Below are 16,730 nucleotides of genomic sequence, written 5' to 3' on the forward strand. Positions count from 1 at the left end.
AGGAGATGAAAAATGTGGGTCAATCAATAGTAAGTCATATAGTCAACTTAAAAGGGGTGATGGTCCAAATTCTGCAGTATAAGGATAGGGTATACAGTCCTCCGTGTGTGCATAGATAAACTGTGCATACTGTGAAGCCGACATAGCAGAATACTAGACAAGGGGGTCTCTATTCAAGCGTGAGGAAGTGCATCTGTTCTCGTGACTTGTAGATAAGCCACAGTGATGAATCGCATATTAGCATATATGGAAAACACAGCAGCTTATTATCTATAGGTATACGTGCAGCAAATGAACATGGTAAATATCGGGATTATATGAGGTACACATTATAAAAATAAGAATTACATAAAGCTTGAAACTTCATAATCTCTGTTCATCCTAATTGTTCAAGGGACTAATGTTGGTGTAGGAATTTCTTTCTCTTTCAGGATGACTTTTTACTGCAGATTCAGGGCACCGCCATGGGGTCCAATGTGGCCCCCATATGCAAATTGCTATATGTCTAACTTCAAGGAAATATTTGTTTATACTAATGAAAAAACATGTCATAACATGGAAAAGATACATTGACAGCATTTTTTTCATATGGGGAGGCCCTAGGGAGTCCTTGGATATTTTCTGCCAGTAGCTCAATTTCATTTGGCCAGAACTTCAATTTTCTGCACACATAGACTAACGACAAGTCAGTTTTCTTTTTTTTTTTTTAAAACATCATTTTTATTAAGGCTGGGTTCACACGTGGCGGAATTTCACTTAAATTCCGCTGCGGACACTCCGCAGCGTTAATCCGCAGCGGAGCCGTTTCTCCATTGACTTCCACTTTAATTTAGCAGTGTTCGTTTAGACGATGCGTAAAATTCTGCTGCGGAGCATAGGCTGCGGAGCGGAATTTGGTGTCCGCAGCATGCTCTGTCTGTTGCGGAGCAGTGGCGGACTGGTTGCGGACTCATGGCGGAATTTCTCCATTGACTTCAATGGAGATTCTAATTTCCGCAATGAAGTCCGCAGCTGTCATGCACATGTTATGTGTGCTGCAGATGCGTCTTGCTTTTTTAACTTGACATTTCTTCATTCTGGCTGGACCTATGTATTTCTAGGTCTACAGCCAGACTGAGGAAGTCAATGGGGCTCCCGTAATGACGGGAGCGTTGCTAGGAGACGTCAGTAAATAGTCACTGTCCAGGGTGCTGAAAGAGTTAAGCGATCGGCAGTAACTGTTTCTGCACCCGGGACAGTGACTACCGATCCCAATATACAGCTACCTGTAAAAAAAATTGAAGTTCATACTTACCGAGAAATCCCTGCTTCTGTCTCCAGTCCGGCCTCCCAGGATGACGTTTCAGTCTAAGTGACGGCTGCAGCCAATCACAGGCCAATAACAGGCTGCAGCGGTCACATGGACTGCCGCGTCATCCAGGGAGGTCGGGCTGGATGCCGAAGGAGGGACGCGTCACCAAGACAACGGCCGGTAAGTATGAATTTCTTTGACTTTCACAAGGGAAAGTGCTGTCCCTTCTCTCTATCCTGCACTGATAGGGAGAAGGGAAGTACTTTTACCGCAGTCCGCAGCAGCTAGTCCGCATCAATTTACTGCACATTTTGGGCAGATCCGCAGCAGAATCTGCAACGTGGGGGCATGCCCTAACAGTTTTCACATTTTCTTACAAACATTTCACGTAAAGGTTGCATCATGAGTGCGCAGCACTCAACTGTCATTAAATTAACCTTGAATTAAATACAACATAATATAACATACAAACATGGCATAAGTGTCGATCTTCATATATACCGAAAACATGACTTCCCCCATCCCCGACACAACTTAGGTCATCAATGAGTAGCTACGTTTCATTTATCCCCTGACTAGATCAAAGTTGCAGACCCCCTAAAGTGCCTGCCAAGAGCTGCGTATAATACCACTCTGTGTGCCTGAAAGGCATAACAATTTCCACTACCTCGGCTGCTGTGCACTGCGATTCTATGAATATTTTCCATTTATCTAATAACTTCTTGCTTCCCGTTTCCTTCCGTCTTTCCACCTCCACCCTCTCTAGAACTAGTAACTGTTTCAGATGAGACACAATCAGGTCTAACCCCGGCGTGTCTGTTTCCAGCCATTTACTCAGGAGGCATCTCAAGGCCACCAATAAAATCGTGTGCACCAGCAGGGGAGGTGATCTCACCCCTCGAGCACCCTCTTCCTCCGGCGGTCGCGCCTGATGGAACAGTAGCGCTTGAGGCGTCATTGGGAGATTCGTTTTCCAATGATCCGCAATATATTTGTGTACCATCCCCCAAAATCGCTTCGCATGAACACACCCCCAAACTCCATGCCATAAATTCGTCAGGGGGGTGTTGCATTTGGGACAACAAGTAATGCGGTCGGGGAAAGATTGTGAAGGCAAAATATTAAAGCCATATATAGCCGAATGCATCAATTTAAAATAGGTTTCCCTCCAGCTCTCGTTTATAACACTCTTCCGTACCGTCTCCCAACCCCCCAATATGATCTCACCTATACCTGGATCTTGAGTCCACCGTTCCCAGACTTTGAAACTAACCCTTGATTGTGGACGAACAAAACCATCTCCCAGTGCTCTATACAACCCTGAAATTGTCGCACGCCCAGTCGTTGGACCTATGACCTCATCTAGAGTGTGCGAGGTGGCTTCCTTATTCAAGTCCCTGAGCCTAGAGGTGCAAAATGCTCGCGCACATAATTTGTAAAAAATTAACCCTACCTTCTAGGGGTCTGAGTTTAGTGGTGATTTCCGCCCCGGTTAACCATCTCCTTTCCTCTCTATGCATAAGATCCCCTGCGTTATTGATGCCTGCCGTCCCCCAAGAGGCAAATCTGTCTCCCTTGCCTATTCCTGGTGGAAATTCTGGGTGTCCGCTCAACGGCATATATTTCGATACCAGGTGAGGTAGATCAAAATGCTTACGTACCGCTTTCCAAGCTAGGACTGTATCTCTCAGTACAATTGAGGTTTTGAGACGGCACGGAAGAGAAGCAACTCTACAATGTAGCAAAGCCTTCAGGTTCCAGGGTGAGGCATACTCCCCCTCCAGATCTATGTTGAAATAATGGCTCGTTTCGTGAAGCCAATCTACAACATGACGAAAAAGACAGACCACGTTATAGCCCCTGATGTTCGGGAAGTTCAAACCCCCTTCTTGTTTGCCCATCATGAGCTTGGTGAGTGCAATGCGAGGCCTTTTTCCTGCCCATATAAATTTTTTGAATGTGGAAGTCAGTTTAGAGACATCCACATGTTTCAATAGGAGAGGAAGCGTTTGAAAGGGGTATAGCAATCTGGGGAAACTAACCATCTTAATCAGGTGGCACCTCCCCAGGAGGAATAGCGGCAATTGGCACCATCGGGTGAGTTCCACTTGTATTTTTTTTAATAACGGGGGATAATTTAGGCCATACAGGGTGTCTGGCACCTTCCCTATCTTGATGCCCAGATAAGTAATGCATTGTTCAACCGGGGATATCCCACATCCCAAGGATTGCCAACAGGTTTTAGGCAATGGCTTGCCCAACTCCAGCAGTTCGCTTTTAGCTAGGTTGACTTTATACCCCGAGCATTGCCCAAATTCCTGTAAAAAGTGAAAAACCGGCATTAAATGCTCTTGAGGATTTGACATAAAAAGTATAACGTCATCAGCAAACAAGGCTAACTTAACTGCCAGAGACCCTACCTGAATACCTCTGAATATATCGGATTCCTCCAGGAATCTAGCCATAGGTTCCAGTGCTAGATTGAATAACAATGGCGACAGGGGGCATCCCTGCCGGGTTCCTTTATGCAATTGAAAGGGATCCGACAGAAATCCTGAGGAGTGAACGCGGGCCTGTGGATTATTGTAAACACCCTTCAAGAAGACCTGGAAGGCTCCCTGGACATTCATTTTGTCCAGCACCATCCCCAGCCATTCCCACTGTATGTTATCAAAGGCTTTCTCTGCGTCTAGCGCTAAGAGTGCCAGCCGGGTACCTGGCTGGGGATCGTGCCTAACTGTTTCTAGCACCGTCAACACTTTGCGTAAATTAGTCACTGCTGCCCTGCCCTTTACAAATCCTACTTGGGATTTTCCCACCAATGTGGGTAGATACGTAGCCAGACGATTGGCCAAAACTTTTGTGAGTAATTTCTGGTCTTGGTCTATCAGTGATATAGGACGGTACGACCCCGGGTCAAGAGGATCCTTCCCCTTCTTGGGTAATACCTTTATATGCGCTATTTTGGCCTCTGCTGGGAGAACACCGGTCCTTAGTAGAATATTATAGTATGCCACCAAGGTAGGGCTAATTTCTTCTCTCAGAGATTTAAAAAACTTTCCTGTAAATCCATCTGGACCCGGGGCCTTTCCGTTGGATAAGGTCTTAATGGTGCTCTGGATTTCCTCTAAGGTAATCTCTGCGCTCAAGTGGTCGTTCTGCTCCTGAGTAGAGATGAGCGAACTTATGAAAAGTTCGGTTCGGCAAGTTCGCCGAATTTCGTGCAAAAGTTCGATTCGGACCGAACTAGTTCTGACCGAACCTGTAATACAAGAAAGCCCCTAAAAATCGTGTATAACACTGTTTTAAAGCCCTCGAAGCCCTGTATAACACTCTTAGGTCACCCATGAGTGTATCCAAGTACTTTTGAGCTGTCTTTAATGCAAAGTTGGTGTCAAAGTTACGCCAACATGTATGGCTCTAGGAAAACGGATGGGACACGGAGATAACTAACAGAAACCACTGCACTTGTGCATGTTGTATGCTTAATGCATTGTTAAAAAAAGTACAAAAATTAACCATTTTAGGCGGCTGATGCCTGCCAGGGTTCATACATATAAGGTGGTAAAAGAAGAAGCAATGGCTTTTGACAAGCCCTCCAAAAATTGACCCTTTTTATTGGCAGATGCCTGCCGGGGTTCTTCCATACATGGATGTAAAAGCATTAAAGCAACAAGCAATGGCTTTTCACAAGCCCTCCAAAAATTGACCCTTTTTATTGGCAGATGCCTGCCGGGGTTCTTCCATACATGGATGTAACAGCAACAAGCAATGGCTTTTCACAAGCCCTCCAAAAATTGACCCTTTTTATTGGCAGATGCCTGCCGGGGTTCTTTCATACATGGATGTAAAAGCATTAAAGCAACAAGCAATGGCTTTTGACAAGCCCTCCAAAAATTGACCCTTTTTATTGGCAGATGCCTGCCGGGGTTCTTCCATACATGGATGTAAAAGCAACAAGCAATGGCTTTTCACAAGCCCTCCAAAAATTGACCCTTTTTATTGGCAGATGCCTGCCGGGGTTCTTCCATACATGGATGTAAAAGCATTAAAGCAACAAGCAATGGCTTTTGACAAGCCCTCCAAAAATTGACCCTTTTTATTGGCAGATGCCTGCCGGGGTTCTTCCATACATGGATGTAAAAGCAACAAGCAATGGCTTTTCACAAGCCCTCCAAAAATTGACCCTTTTTATTGGCAGATGCCTGCCGGGGTTCTTCCATACATGGATGTAAAAGCATTAAAGCAACAAGCAATGGCTTTTGACAAGCCCTCCAAAAATTGACCCTTTTTATTGGCAGATGCCTGCCGGGGTTCTTCCATACATGGATGTAAAAGCAACAAGCAATGGCTTTTCACAAGCCCTCCAAAAATTGACCCTTTTTATTGGCAGATGCCTGCCGGGGTTCTTCCATACATGGATGTAAAAGCATTAAAGCAACAAGCAATGGCTTTTCACAAGTCCTCCAAAAATTGACCCTTTTTATTGGCAGATGCCTGCCGGGGTTCTTCCATACATGGATGTAAAAGCATTAAAGCAACAAGCAATGGCTTTTGACAAGCCCTCCAAAAATTGACCCTTTTTATTGGCAGATGCCTGCCGGGGTTCTTCCATACATGGATGTAAAAGCAACAAGCAATGGCTTTTCACAAGCCCTCCAAAAATTGACCCTTTTTATTGGCAGATGCCTGCCGGGGTTCTTCCATACATGGATGTAAAAGCATTAAAGCAACAAGCAATGGCTTTTGACAAGCCCTCCAAAAATTGACCCTTTTTATTGGCAGATGCCTGCCGGGGTTCTTCCATACATGGATGTAAAAGCAACAAGCAATGGCTTTTCACAAGCCCTCCAAAAATTGACCCTTTTTATTGGCAGATGCCTGCCGGGGTTCTTCCATACATGGATGTAAAAGCATTAAAGTAACAAGCAATGGCTTTTCACAAGCCCTCCAAAAATTGACCCTTTTTATTGGCAGATGCCTGCCGGGGTTCTTCCATACATGGATGTAAAAGCAACAAGCAATGGCTTTTCACAAGCCCTCCAAAAATTGACCCTTTTTATTGGCAAGGGTGAGTAGTAGCAGCACATTAAAAGACACTGGACGACAGTCACAGGACAAAGCCCTGTGGTGGGGCAGGCCTGTTTGTAGCAGACGGGCGGCAGTGGAGGTGTATTGGTGGTAGTAGTCGAGGTAGCCAACACAGACAGCAAGGGTGCAAGCAGTAGTAGCAGTAGTAGCAGCACATTAAAAAAAGAGACTCGACAGTCACAGGAGGACATAGCCCTGTGGTGGGGCAGGCCTCAGGCCTGCTTGTAGCAGACGGCAGTGGAGGTGTATTGGTGGTAGTAGAGGTAGACTAGCCAACACAGACAGCAAGGGTGGTAGACTGGTAGTAGCAGCAGCACATTAAAAAAAGAGACTGGACGACAGTCACAGGACATAGCCCTGTGGTGGGGTAGGCCTGCTTGTAGCAGACGGGCGGCAGTGTAGGTGTATTGGTGGTAGTAGAGGTACTAGCCAACACAGACAGCAAGGGTGCAAGCAGTAGTAGCAGTAGTAGCAGCACATTAAAAAAAAGAGACTGGACAGTCACAGGAGGACAAAGCCCTGTAGTGGGGCAGGCCTCAGGCCTGCTTGTAGCAGACGGCAGTGGAGGTGTATTGGTGGTAGTAGAGGTAGACTAGCCAACACAGACAGCAAGGGTGGTAGACTGGTAGTAGCAGCAGCACATTAAAAAAAGAGACTGGACGACAGTCACAGGACAAAGCCCTGTGGTGGGGTAGGCCTACTTGTAGCAGACGGGCGGCAGTGGAGGTGTATTGGTGGTAGTAGAGGTAGCCAACACAGACAGCAAGGGTGGTAGTAGTAGTAGTAGTAGTAGTAGTAGCACATTAAAAAAAGAGACTGGACAGTCACAGGAGGACAAAGCCCTGTGGTGGGGCAGGCCTCAGGCCTGCTTGTAGCAGACGGGCGGCAGTGGAGGTGTATTGGTGGTACTAGTCGAGGTAGCCAACACAGACAGCAAGGGTGCAAGCAGTAGTAGCAGTAGTAGCAGCACATTAAAAAAAGAGACTGGACAGTCACAGGAGGACAAAGCCCTGTGGTGGGGCAGGCCTCAGGCCTGCTTGTAGCAGACGGGCGGCAGTGGAGGTGTATTGGTGGTAGTAGTCGAGGTAGCCAACACAGACAGCAAGGGTGCAAGCAGTAGTAGCAGTAGTAGCAGCACATTAAAAAAAGAGACTGGACAGTCACAGGAGGACATAGCCCTGTGGTGGGGCAGGCCTCAGGCCTGCTTGTAGCAGACGGCAGTGGAGGGGTATTGGTGGTAGTAGAGGTAGACTAGCCAACACAGACAGCAAGGGTGGTAGACTGGTAGTAGCAGCAGCACATTAAAAAAAGAGACTGGACGACAGTCACAGGACATAGCCCTGTGGTGGGGTAGGCCTGCTTGTAGCAGACGGGCGGCAGTGGAGGTGTATTGGTGGTAGTAGAGGTAGCCAACACAGACAGCAAGGGTGGTAGTAGTAGTAGTAGTAGTAGCACATTAAAAAAAGAGACTGGACAGTCACAGTAGGACAAAGCCCTGTGGTGGGGCAGGCCTCAGGCCTGCTTGTAGCAGACGGGCGGCAGTGGAGGTGTATTGGTGGTAGTAGTCGAGGTAGCCAACACAGACAGCAAGGGTGCAAGCAGTAGTAGCAGTAGTAGCAGCACATTAAAAAAAGAGACTGGACAGTCACAGGAGGACAAAGCCCTGTGGTGGGGCAGGCCTCAGGCCTGCTTGTAGCAGACGGGCGGCAGTGGAGGTGTATTGGTGGTAGTAGTCGAGGTAGCCAACACAGACAGCAAGGGTGCAAGCAGTATTAGCAGTAGTAGCAGCACATTAAAAGATACTGGACGACAGTCACAGGACAAAGCCCTGTGGTGGGGCAGGCCTGCTTGTAGCAGACGGGCGGCAGTGGAGGTGTATTGGTGGTAGTAGTCGAGGTAGCCAACACAGACAGCAAGGGTGCAAGCAGTAGTAGCAGTAGTAGCAGCACATTAAAAAAAAGAGACTGGACAGTCACAGGAGGACAAAGCCCTGTAGTGGGGCAGGCCTCAGGCCTGCTTGTAGCAGACGGCAGTGGAGGTGTATTGGTGGTAGTAGAGGTAGACTAGCCAACACAGACAGCAAGGGTGGTAGACTGGTAGTAGCAGCAGCACATTAAAAAAAGAGACAGGACGACAGTCACAGGACAAAGCCCTATGGTGGGGTAGGCCTCTTTGTAGCAGACGGGCGGCAGTGGAAGTGTATTGGTGGTAGTAGAGGTAGCCAACACAGACAGCAAGGGTGGTAGTAGTAGTAGTAGCACATTAAAAAAAGAGACTGGACAATCACAGGAGGACAAAGCCCTGTGGTGGGGCAGGCCTCAGGCCTGCTTGTAGCAGACGGGCGGCAGTGGAGGTGTATTGGTGGTAGTAGTCGAGGTAGCCAACACAGACAGAAAGGGTGCAAGCAGTAGTAGCAGTAGTAGCAGCACATTAAAAAAAGAGACTGGACAGTCACAGGAGGACAAAGCCCTGTGGTGGGGCAGGCCTCAGGCCTGCTTGTAGCAGACGGGCGGCAGTGGAGGTGTATTGGTGGTAGTAGTCGAGGTAGCCAACACAGACAGCAAGGGTGCAAGCAGTATTAGCAGTAGTAGCAGCACATTAAAAGATACTGGACGACAGTCACAGGACAAAGCCCTGTGGTGGGGCAGGCCTGCTTGTAGCAGACGGGCGGCAGTGGAGGTGTATTGGTGGTAGTAGTCGAGGTAGCCAACACAGACAGCAAGGGTGCAAGCAGTAGTAGCAGTAGTAGCAGCACATTAAAAAAAAGAGACTGGACAGTCACAGGAGGACAAAGCCCTGTAGTGGGGCAGGCCTCAGGCCTGCTTGTAGCAGATGGCAGTGTAGGTGTATTGGTGGTAGTAGAGGTACTAGCCAACACAGACAGCAAGGGTGCAAGCAGTAGTAGCAGTAGTAGCAGCACATTAAAAAAAGAGACTGGAGAGTCACAGGACAAAGCCCTCTGGTGGGGCAGGCCTGCTTGTAGCAGACGGCACTGGGGTGGATTGGTGGTAGAAGTAGTAGCAGCTGCAGCACCAACAGCGGCACATTAAAAAAAGAGTGGACAGGACAGAATCCCGTAGTAGCAGGCGGCAGTAGCAGGCGGCAGCGGCAGCAGCAGCAGCAATGTCAGATCTAATCAGTGGCATCAGGCACAGGGGTTTTAAAATCCTCACCGATCCACGCTTGATTCATTTTCAGAAACGTGAGATTTTCCAAGCTGTTGGCGGACAATCTTGTTCGCTTAGGGGTGACGAAGCCCCCTGCTGCGCTGAATACCCTCTCTGACGCTACACTGGAGGGTGGACAAGACAGTACACCCATGGCAAACTGGGCCAGTTCTTGCCAATGATCCAATCTGCTGACCCAGAAGTCCATGGGGTCTGGGATCAGCATTTCTGACGGAGAAAGGGCACAGTCCAGGTACGAGTGAACCTGGTTGTTTAGGTGCTGCACCTGGAGATGGTGAACATCCCTTTGGTGACTAGTACTACGATGTGTGTCAGGTCGGGGTATTGGATGTAAAAATGTTGTCATCATATTTTCCAAACTGAATTGGCTGCTGCTGCTGCCGCTGCTGCCACGGCTGCCGCCTATTGCAGAGGTAGCTCTGCCAGAGGCGGTGGAACGATGAGACAGTGGGGAGCGGAGAGTGGCCCCCCGGTCAGACATGCTTGCAGCGGGTGTCTGCCGTTTGAAAGCCGTGACAAGCTGGCTGCATAGCTTCTCTCTATAATAAGCCAATTTTGCCTCCCTCTCGGAAGGCGCAAAAAACTCCCCCATTCTGGCTTTATACCGAGGGTCTAAAAGTGTGGCTATCCAGTAGTCATCTCTTTGCTTCATGCTAACAATACGACAGTCAGCGCGCAAGTAACGAAGCATACAGCTCGCCATCCTGGCCAGCGTTTCAGAGGGCCCGGTTGGTTCCATCTCCGCCCCATACTGCCATGGTTGTCCATCATCAAGGTCGTCGTCAGACTCGTCATCACCACCATCACTGTCATGTTGTGCGGCTGCCTCGTCCCCTATCCCTTCCTGTGATTCCATCTCCAAATCCAGCTCCTCTTCAGGTCCTGTTTCCTCATCCTCCTCCTCCTCCTCCTCCTCCTCCTCCTCCTCAACATCCATAGCCAGATGTGATCCTTCCTCCATCCTTTGCTGAATCATCGCTGTGAGCGTTTGCTCCATAATGAATATCAGCGGCATAACATCGTTCATTCCGCTAGCGTCACGGCTCACAAATCGTGTGGCCTCTTCAAAGGGCCTCAAAACGCGACATGCGTCTCTAACCAGCTGGCAGTGCCTGAGCTCGAAATTACACTGGCTCCAAACGCTGCCCGTCTGCTGCATCAGGAAATCATTCACGGCTTTCCGCTGTTCGTACAGACGGTCCAACATGTGCAGGGTGGAATTCCATCGTGTTGGAACGTCGCAAATCAGGCTGTGTTCTGGGAGATTGTTTTGACGCTGCAAGTCCAGGAGGGCGTGCTTAAATGCATACGAACGTCTAAAGCGAACGCAAACCCTCCTGGACATGGCCAGCACACCCTTCAAACCAACATATGACTTTAAGAAGCGTGTTATGACCAGATTGATCACATGTGCCATGCAAGGAGCGTGTGTCAGGTGACCTAGACGCAGTGCAGCCACAACGTTCTTGCCGTTATCAGAGACAACATTGCCCAGTGTGAGTTTCAGAGGAGACAGCCAGCGTGCGATTTCCTCCTTGATGCACAGCAGCAGCTCCTGCCCTGTGTGGCTTTTCTCGCCCAGGCTCAGCAGGTGTAAGACTGCGTTGTGGCGCTTCACCTTGCACCTATGAAAAGAGGAGGGAGGAGGAGTGGAAGATACGCTGTGTCCTGTCGGGGACGGGAAGACCTCCAAGGAGGAAGGCAAGGAGGAGGAGGAGGAGTAGGAGGAGAAGGATGGTAGGCGCCTGGTGTCCGGAGTTGAACTAGAAACATACAAGCGTGGAGGTGGTAATGCCTGGCATTGCTGCGGTGGTGCATCGGACTGCAAAATATTGACCCAGTGGGCCGTGAAAGACATGTACTGTCCCTGCCCATAGTTGCTGCTCCACGTGTCGACGGTGGCATGTACCCTGCTGCACACGGATAATTGCAAGGACTTGGACACCTTTTCCTCCACATGCTTGTGCAAGGCAGGGACAGCTGTTTTGGAGAAGTAATGTCGGCTAGGTATTCGCCACCTAGGCTGAGCGCACGCCATCAATTGCTTGAAGCCGGCGGAGTCGACCAGGTGGTACGGCAGCGACTGCACCACCAACAACTTAGCCAGATGTGAATTAAGCCGCACGACAAGTGGATGACTGGGTATATATTGTTACTTATTGGACAACGATTCCGTAATGGATAACTGACGGGACATAGGAGGAGCACTAGATGACAGTGATGATGATGATGACAACGACATGGTGGATAAGGCCTGGCTACTACTTAGATGACAGGGACTCGGAGCAGCAGCAGCAGCAGCGGAAGAGGGGTCTTCATTAGATGTACATGATGGTGGGGCATGTTGATTGTCCCACATGGCCTTGTGATGCCGTTCCATGTGTTTACGTAGAGCAGTAGTTCCTACATTGCTGCCCTGCCCACGCCTTACTTTCTGCTTGCAGATACGGCACTGTGCCATGTTTTCCTCCTCCGGGAAGGTACAGAAAAATTGCCACACGGCAGAGTACCGTAAAGAGGTAGTACCACGTCCACCACCACCACCACCACCACCACAACCACCCGAGCTTGCCCCTTGTCTGGCAGGCTTTTTTCGGGAGCCTACACCAGCATCTGTGTCGCCGTCACCGGCTCCTGAGCTGACCCTACCGCTGCAACGTTTTGCAGATTGACTTCTGCCCCTACCTCGGCTTGGCTGTTTATCACATCCAGTGCCGCCACTACTACCCTCCTCCTCTGACGCCGTCATCACCTCGTCACCTGGTTCCCACGTCCTGTCTAAAACAACATCATCATCATAGCCTTCCTCATCATCCCCGCCACTTCTGTCACTGTGTTGTGAATGTGATGTGACATCATGGCGGGCTCCATGCCCCCCCTCATTACTGCGTCTGCCACCACGGCTACCACCACCAACACCCCCACTACCGCAGCTATGCGTCTCGGTCACCGCTTCCACCTCCACCACCGCCGCAACACACTCCGTTGGCTGACTCGCGGAAAACAAATCATCATCATCACTATGTTGTTCAGTATCTTCCTTCGCACCCGAGGAGATGTCTCTTAGGACTCTCAGGAAAGATGGCTTCCCGCTAGGAATGGGGAGCGAAGACATAGATGATGGAATGGAAACGCTAGAAATACCTATATTACTACTGTCACCGTGCCAAGGAACTGTGGAGGATCTGGAATCCAACGAAACCTGGCTTGAAGCCAGATCGTCAGAGTCTTCCTGCTGAGATGACCGCGAGCCAGCCAACCAGTCCACAATGGCCGTATTGTCTAAAGTAACCCGCCCACCGGAGGAGATGGACAAGTCTGGCTTGCTGATACTACTACGAGCAGGCACATGGCAGCTGCTACTAGTGGAACTGGGCACATGTCTTGTGCCACAAATGCTGCTACTGGGTCTGGCACCAACAGATCCAACATTTGGACTGGAAGAGGAGACGGCATGGGTGTTTCTTCCTCTACCCCGTCCTTTCACAACCTTTTTTTTCCCAGACATTTCAGAGCCCCTTCTAAAAGCGTATTCACACACTGACACTGGCTTGGCAAATGGCAATGAATGAGAATTTCAATCAGCCTCGCTGCAGTGCACTCAGGGAATGCTGGGCCTTGTAGTACTACTAGGCTGCCTGTATGGCAAGTTGGATTGTTATCCTGTTAATAACGGCCAGGGATGAGCCCCTATTAAAAGCGTATTCACACACGGACACTGGCTTGGCAAATGGCAATGAATGAGAATTTCAATCAGCCTCGCGGCAGTGCACTCAGGGAATGCTGGGCGTTGTAGTACTTCTAGGCTGCCTGTATGGCAAGTTGGATTGTTATTCCTGTTAATAACGGCCAGGGATGAGCCCCTTTTAAAAGCGTATTCACACACGGACACTGGCTTGGCAAATGGCAATGAATGAGAATTTCAATCAGCCTCGCTGCAGTGCACTCAGGGAATGCTGGGCCTTGTAGTACTACTAGGCTGCCTGTATGGCAAGTTGGATTGTTATTCCTGTTAATAACGGCCAGGGATGAGTCCCTTTTAAAAGCGTATTCACACACGGACACTGGCTTGGCAAATGGCAATGAATGAGAATTTCAATCAGCCTCGCTGCAGTGCACTCAGGGAATGCTGGGCCTTGTAGTACTAGTAGGCTGCCTGTATGGCAAGTTGGATTGTTATCCTGTTAATAACGGCCAGGGATGAGCCCCTTTTAAAAGCGTATTCACACACGGACACTGGCTTGGCAAATGGCAATGAATGAGAAGAATTTCAATCAGCCTCGCTGCAGTGCACTCAGGGAATGCTGGGCCTTGTAGTACTACTAGGCTGCCTGTATGGCAAGTTGGATTGTTATCCTGTTAATAACGGCCAGGGATGAGCCCCTTTTAAAAGCGTATTCACACACGGACACTGGCTTGGCAAATGGCAATGAATGAGAATTTCAATCAGCCTCGCGGCAGTGCACTCAGGGAATGCTGGGCCTTGTAGTACTACTAGGCTGCCTGTATGGCAAGTTGGATTGTTATTCCTGTTAATAACGGCCAGGGATGAGCCCCTTTTAAAAGCGTATTCACACACGGACACTGGCTTGGCAAATGGCAATGAATGAGAATTTCAATCAGCCTCGCTGCAGTGCACTCAGGGAATGCTGGGCCTTGTAGTACTACTAGGCTGCCTGTATGGCAAGTTGGATTGTTATTCCTGTTAATAACGGCCAGGGATGAGTCCCTTTTAAAAGCGTATTCACACACGGACACTGGCTTGGCAAATGGCAATGAATGAGAATTTCTACTACCACTACTACAAAGGCTGCCTGTATTGCAAGTTGGATGCAATGGGGATGAGCCCCTTATAAAAGCGTATTCACACACTGGCTGAGTAGTGAGTAGTGGATGAGCCCCTTCGATTTCTGAATTCCTGCCTTTTAGATTCCTAAAGCTTTCCCTTACTGCACAGAGATGCTATCCCTACAGCTCCTGTCTGTAAAATGGCCGCTGAGCTCCGTGCATAGACTTTTATTGCAGGCTTGAGCCCGCCCCTATGCTGCCTCCCGATTGGCTGGGAGAGCCGTTTGCAAGGCATTATGGGGTAGCCTGATGTCAGGTGATCTTCTGTAATCCTCCATTTTAGATGTAACATGTGGCAGGCGCCAAAATGTAGCCGGGTTCGGTCAAAACGGGTTCGGCCGAACCCGGTAAAGTTCGGATTCGCTGCGAACCGAACTTTTCCTGAAGTTCGGACCGAAACCGGGTTCGGTTGTCCCGGTTCGCTCATCTCTACTCCTGAGTGAGCCCTGGCAGCTTTACCTTCTCCAAAAATTCCCTGCCCTTTTGGGGGTCTATGGGCGTGTCTGAGTAAAGGGCTTGATAGTATTTACTTAATATAGTGTTAATTTTTTTGGGTCTGATGTAGGATTTCCATTGGAGTCGTTAAGTGTTGAAATGTGTGACGGTGCAAACCTCCCCTTCGCTAGTCGCGCTAATAATTTGCCCGCTTTATTGCCGAAACGCATTCGATCTGCATCAAATTGGGACCGATAAATACTTTCTCTTTTGTCTAACCACTGATCAAATTGCCGCTTAGCTTCCCTCCATTTCTCCCCCAAAGACGTTGATGGAGAGTGTAGAAATGCTGTGTATGCACACCGTAATCGGTCACTCGCTGCCTTGTACCCTTCGGTAGTCCTGCGTTTAAGATTAGACATAAATTGCATAATTTTTCCTCGTATTACCACTTTGGCTGTACGCCAATACAGTGACGGGTCCGAACGATGTGATGCATTATCCCCATCAAATTCCGTCCACCACCCCTTTAGCTTCTGTAGAAAGCCCTCATCCTTTGCCAGAAAGGAGGGGAACCTCCAAATAAAATCTGTTCCCCTAGCTATTGTGTCGGCCAAAGTAATGGTAACCGGGGCATGGTCCGAAATAACGAGATCCTCAATCGCCGCTTCACGTAACCGTTGAGATAAGGCATCATTAACTAGCAAGTAATCAATACGCGACCATGACTGATGGACATGAGAAAAATGTGTGTATTCCCGCGCATCAGGGTGTAGACTCCTCCAAGCATCAGTTAGGGCAGTGTGTCTTAAAAAGTCTGGCAAGATCTTATCCCTATTTCTCTGCGAGCTAGTCTCTGCGCTCCTATCTTCCCTGGAGGAGCTTACAGTGTTAAGGTCTCCCCCTAGAATTAAAAGCCTAGTACGATCTTGCTGGAGTTGGGCTTCCAAATGACCAAAAAAACCTGTGTTAACCGCATTTGGGCCATACACATTATGAATACTGATAGTTTCCCCTGCATGTTCCACCACTAGATGGATCCAACGGCCCTCATCATCACGCTCCTGGGACACCAGCGTAAACGTAAAATTTTTATGTACCAAAATTATAACTCCTGCCTTACCCTCCCTTGCCGGCGAGCCAAAAACCTGGCCCACCCAGAATTTTTGCAAATACTTAAATTCTGGCTCGGTAAGGTGAGTTTCCTGTAATAGGGCTACATCTGGGTGTAATCGTTTCATGTGTCGCAAAAGTTTGGTCCGTTTCTGTGGGGACCTAAGCCCCTTAACGTTCCATGAGATTATTTTCATGTTATTGGGCAGTGCATAAGATGAGCTAAAATGTCTAAAAGTCGTGATAGGTTCGGGGAGTCAGATCCATCTTTTCCCAACAGCCATGCGTGAACATTAAGAACAAAGCCAAAACCCGGCTTAAAAACCAAAACTAAACTCCATATCAAGGCCATCAGGCCATTACCTAAAAAAAACGAAAAATCACCTGCGGCAAGGGTCACCAGCCCCTTAATACCCATTGGCGTAAGAGACTCCACTTTTTTCTGTTGTGCCAAAACACATCCCTCCCCTCCCCCCCAGACCTGCATATATATCACCTTTAATGAGTAAGCTGCACCTGCCCTTACCACCTCATTAACCCTTTGCCGCCGGTACACAAATTTATACATTCTTATACCATCGGATTAACATCATAGATTCCGTTTGGACTATAACATAACATGTCAAAATGAATCCTGCTTCACCGCTAGGCTTCCCTGCCTCCTTTTCCCAGATCCCCTACCGAACCTTCCCCAGGTATGCGCTCTGTGGCAGATATAACTAATCCCTTGCGTAGGGGAGGCCCTGTATCATTCCCGGTCGAGC

The sequence above is a fragment of the Rhinoderma darwinii genome, chromosome 3, assembly GCF_050947455.1.
Source record: "Rhinoderma darwinii isolate aRhiDar2 chromosome 3, aRhiDar2.hap1, whole genome shotgun sequence".
NCBI lineage: Eukaryota > Metazoa > Chordata > Amphibia > Anura > Rhinodermatidae > Rhinoderma > Rhinoderma darwinii.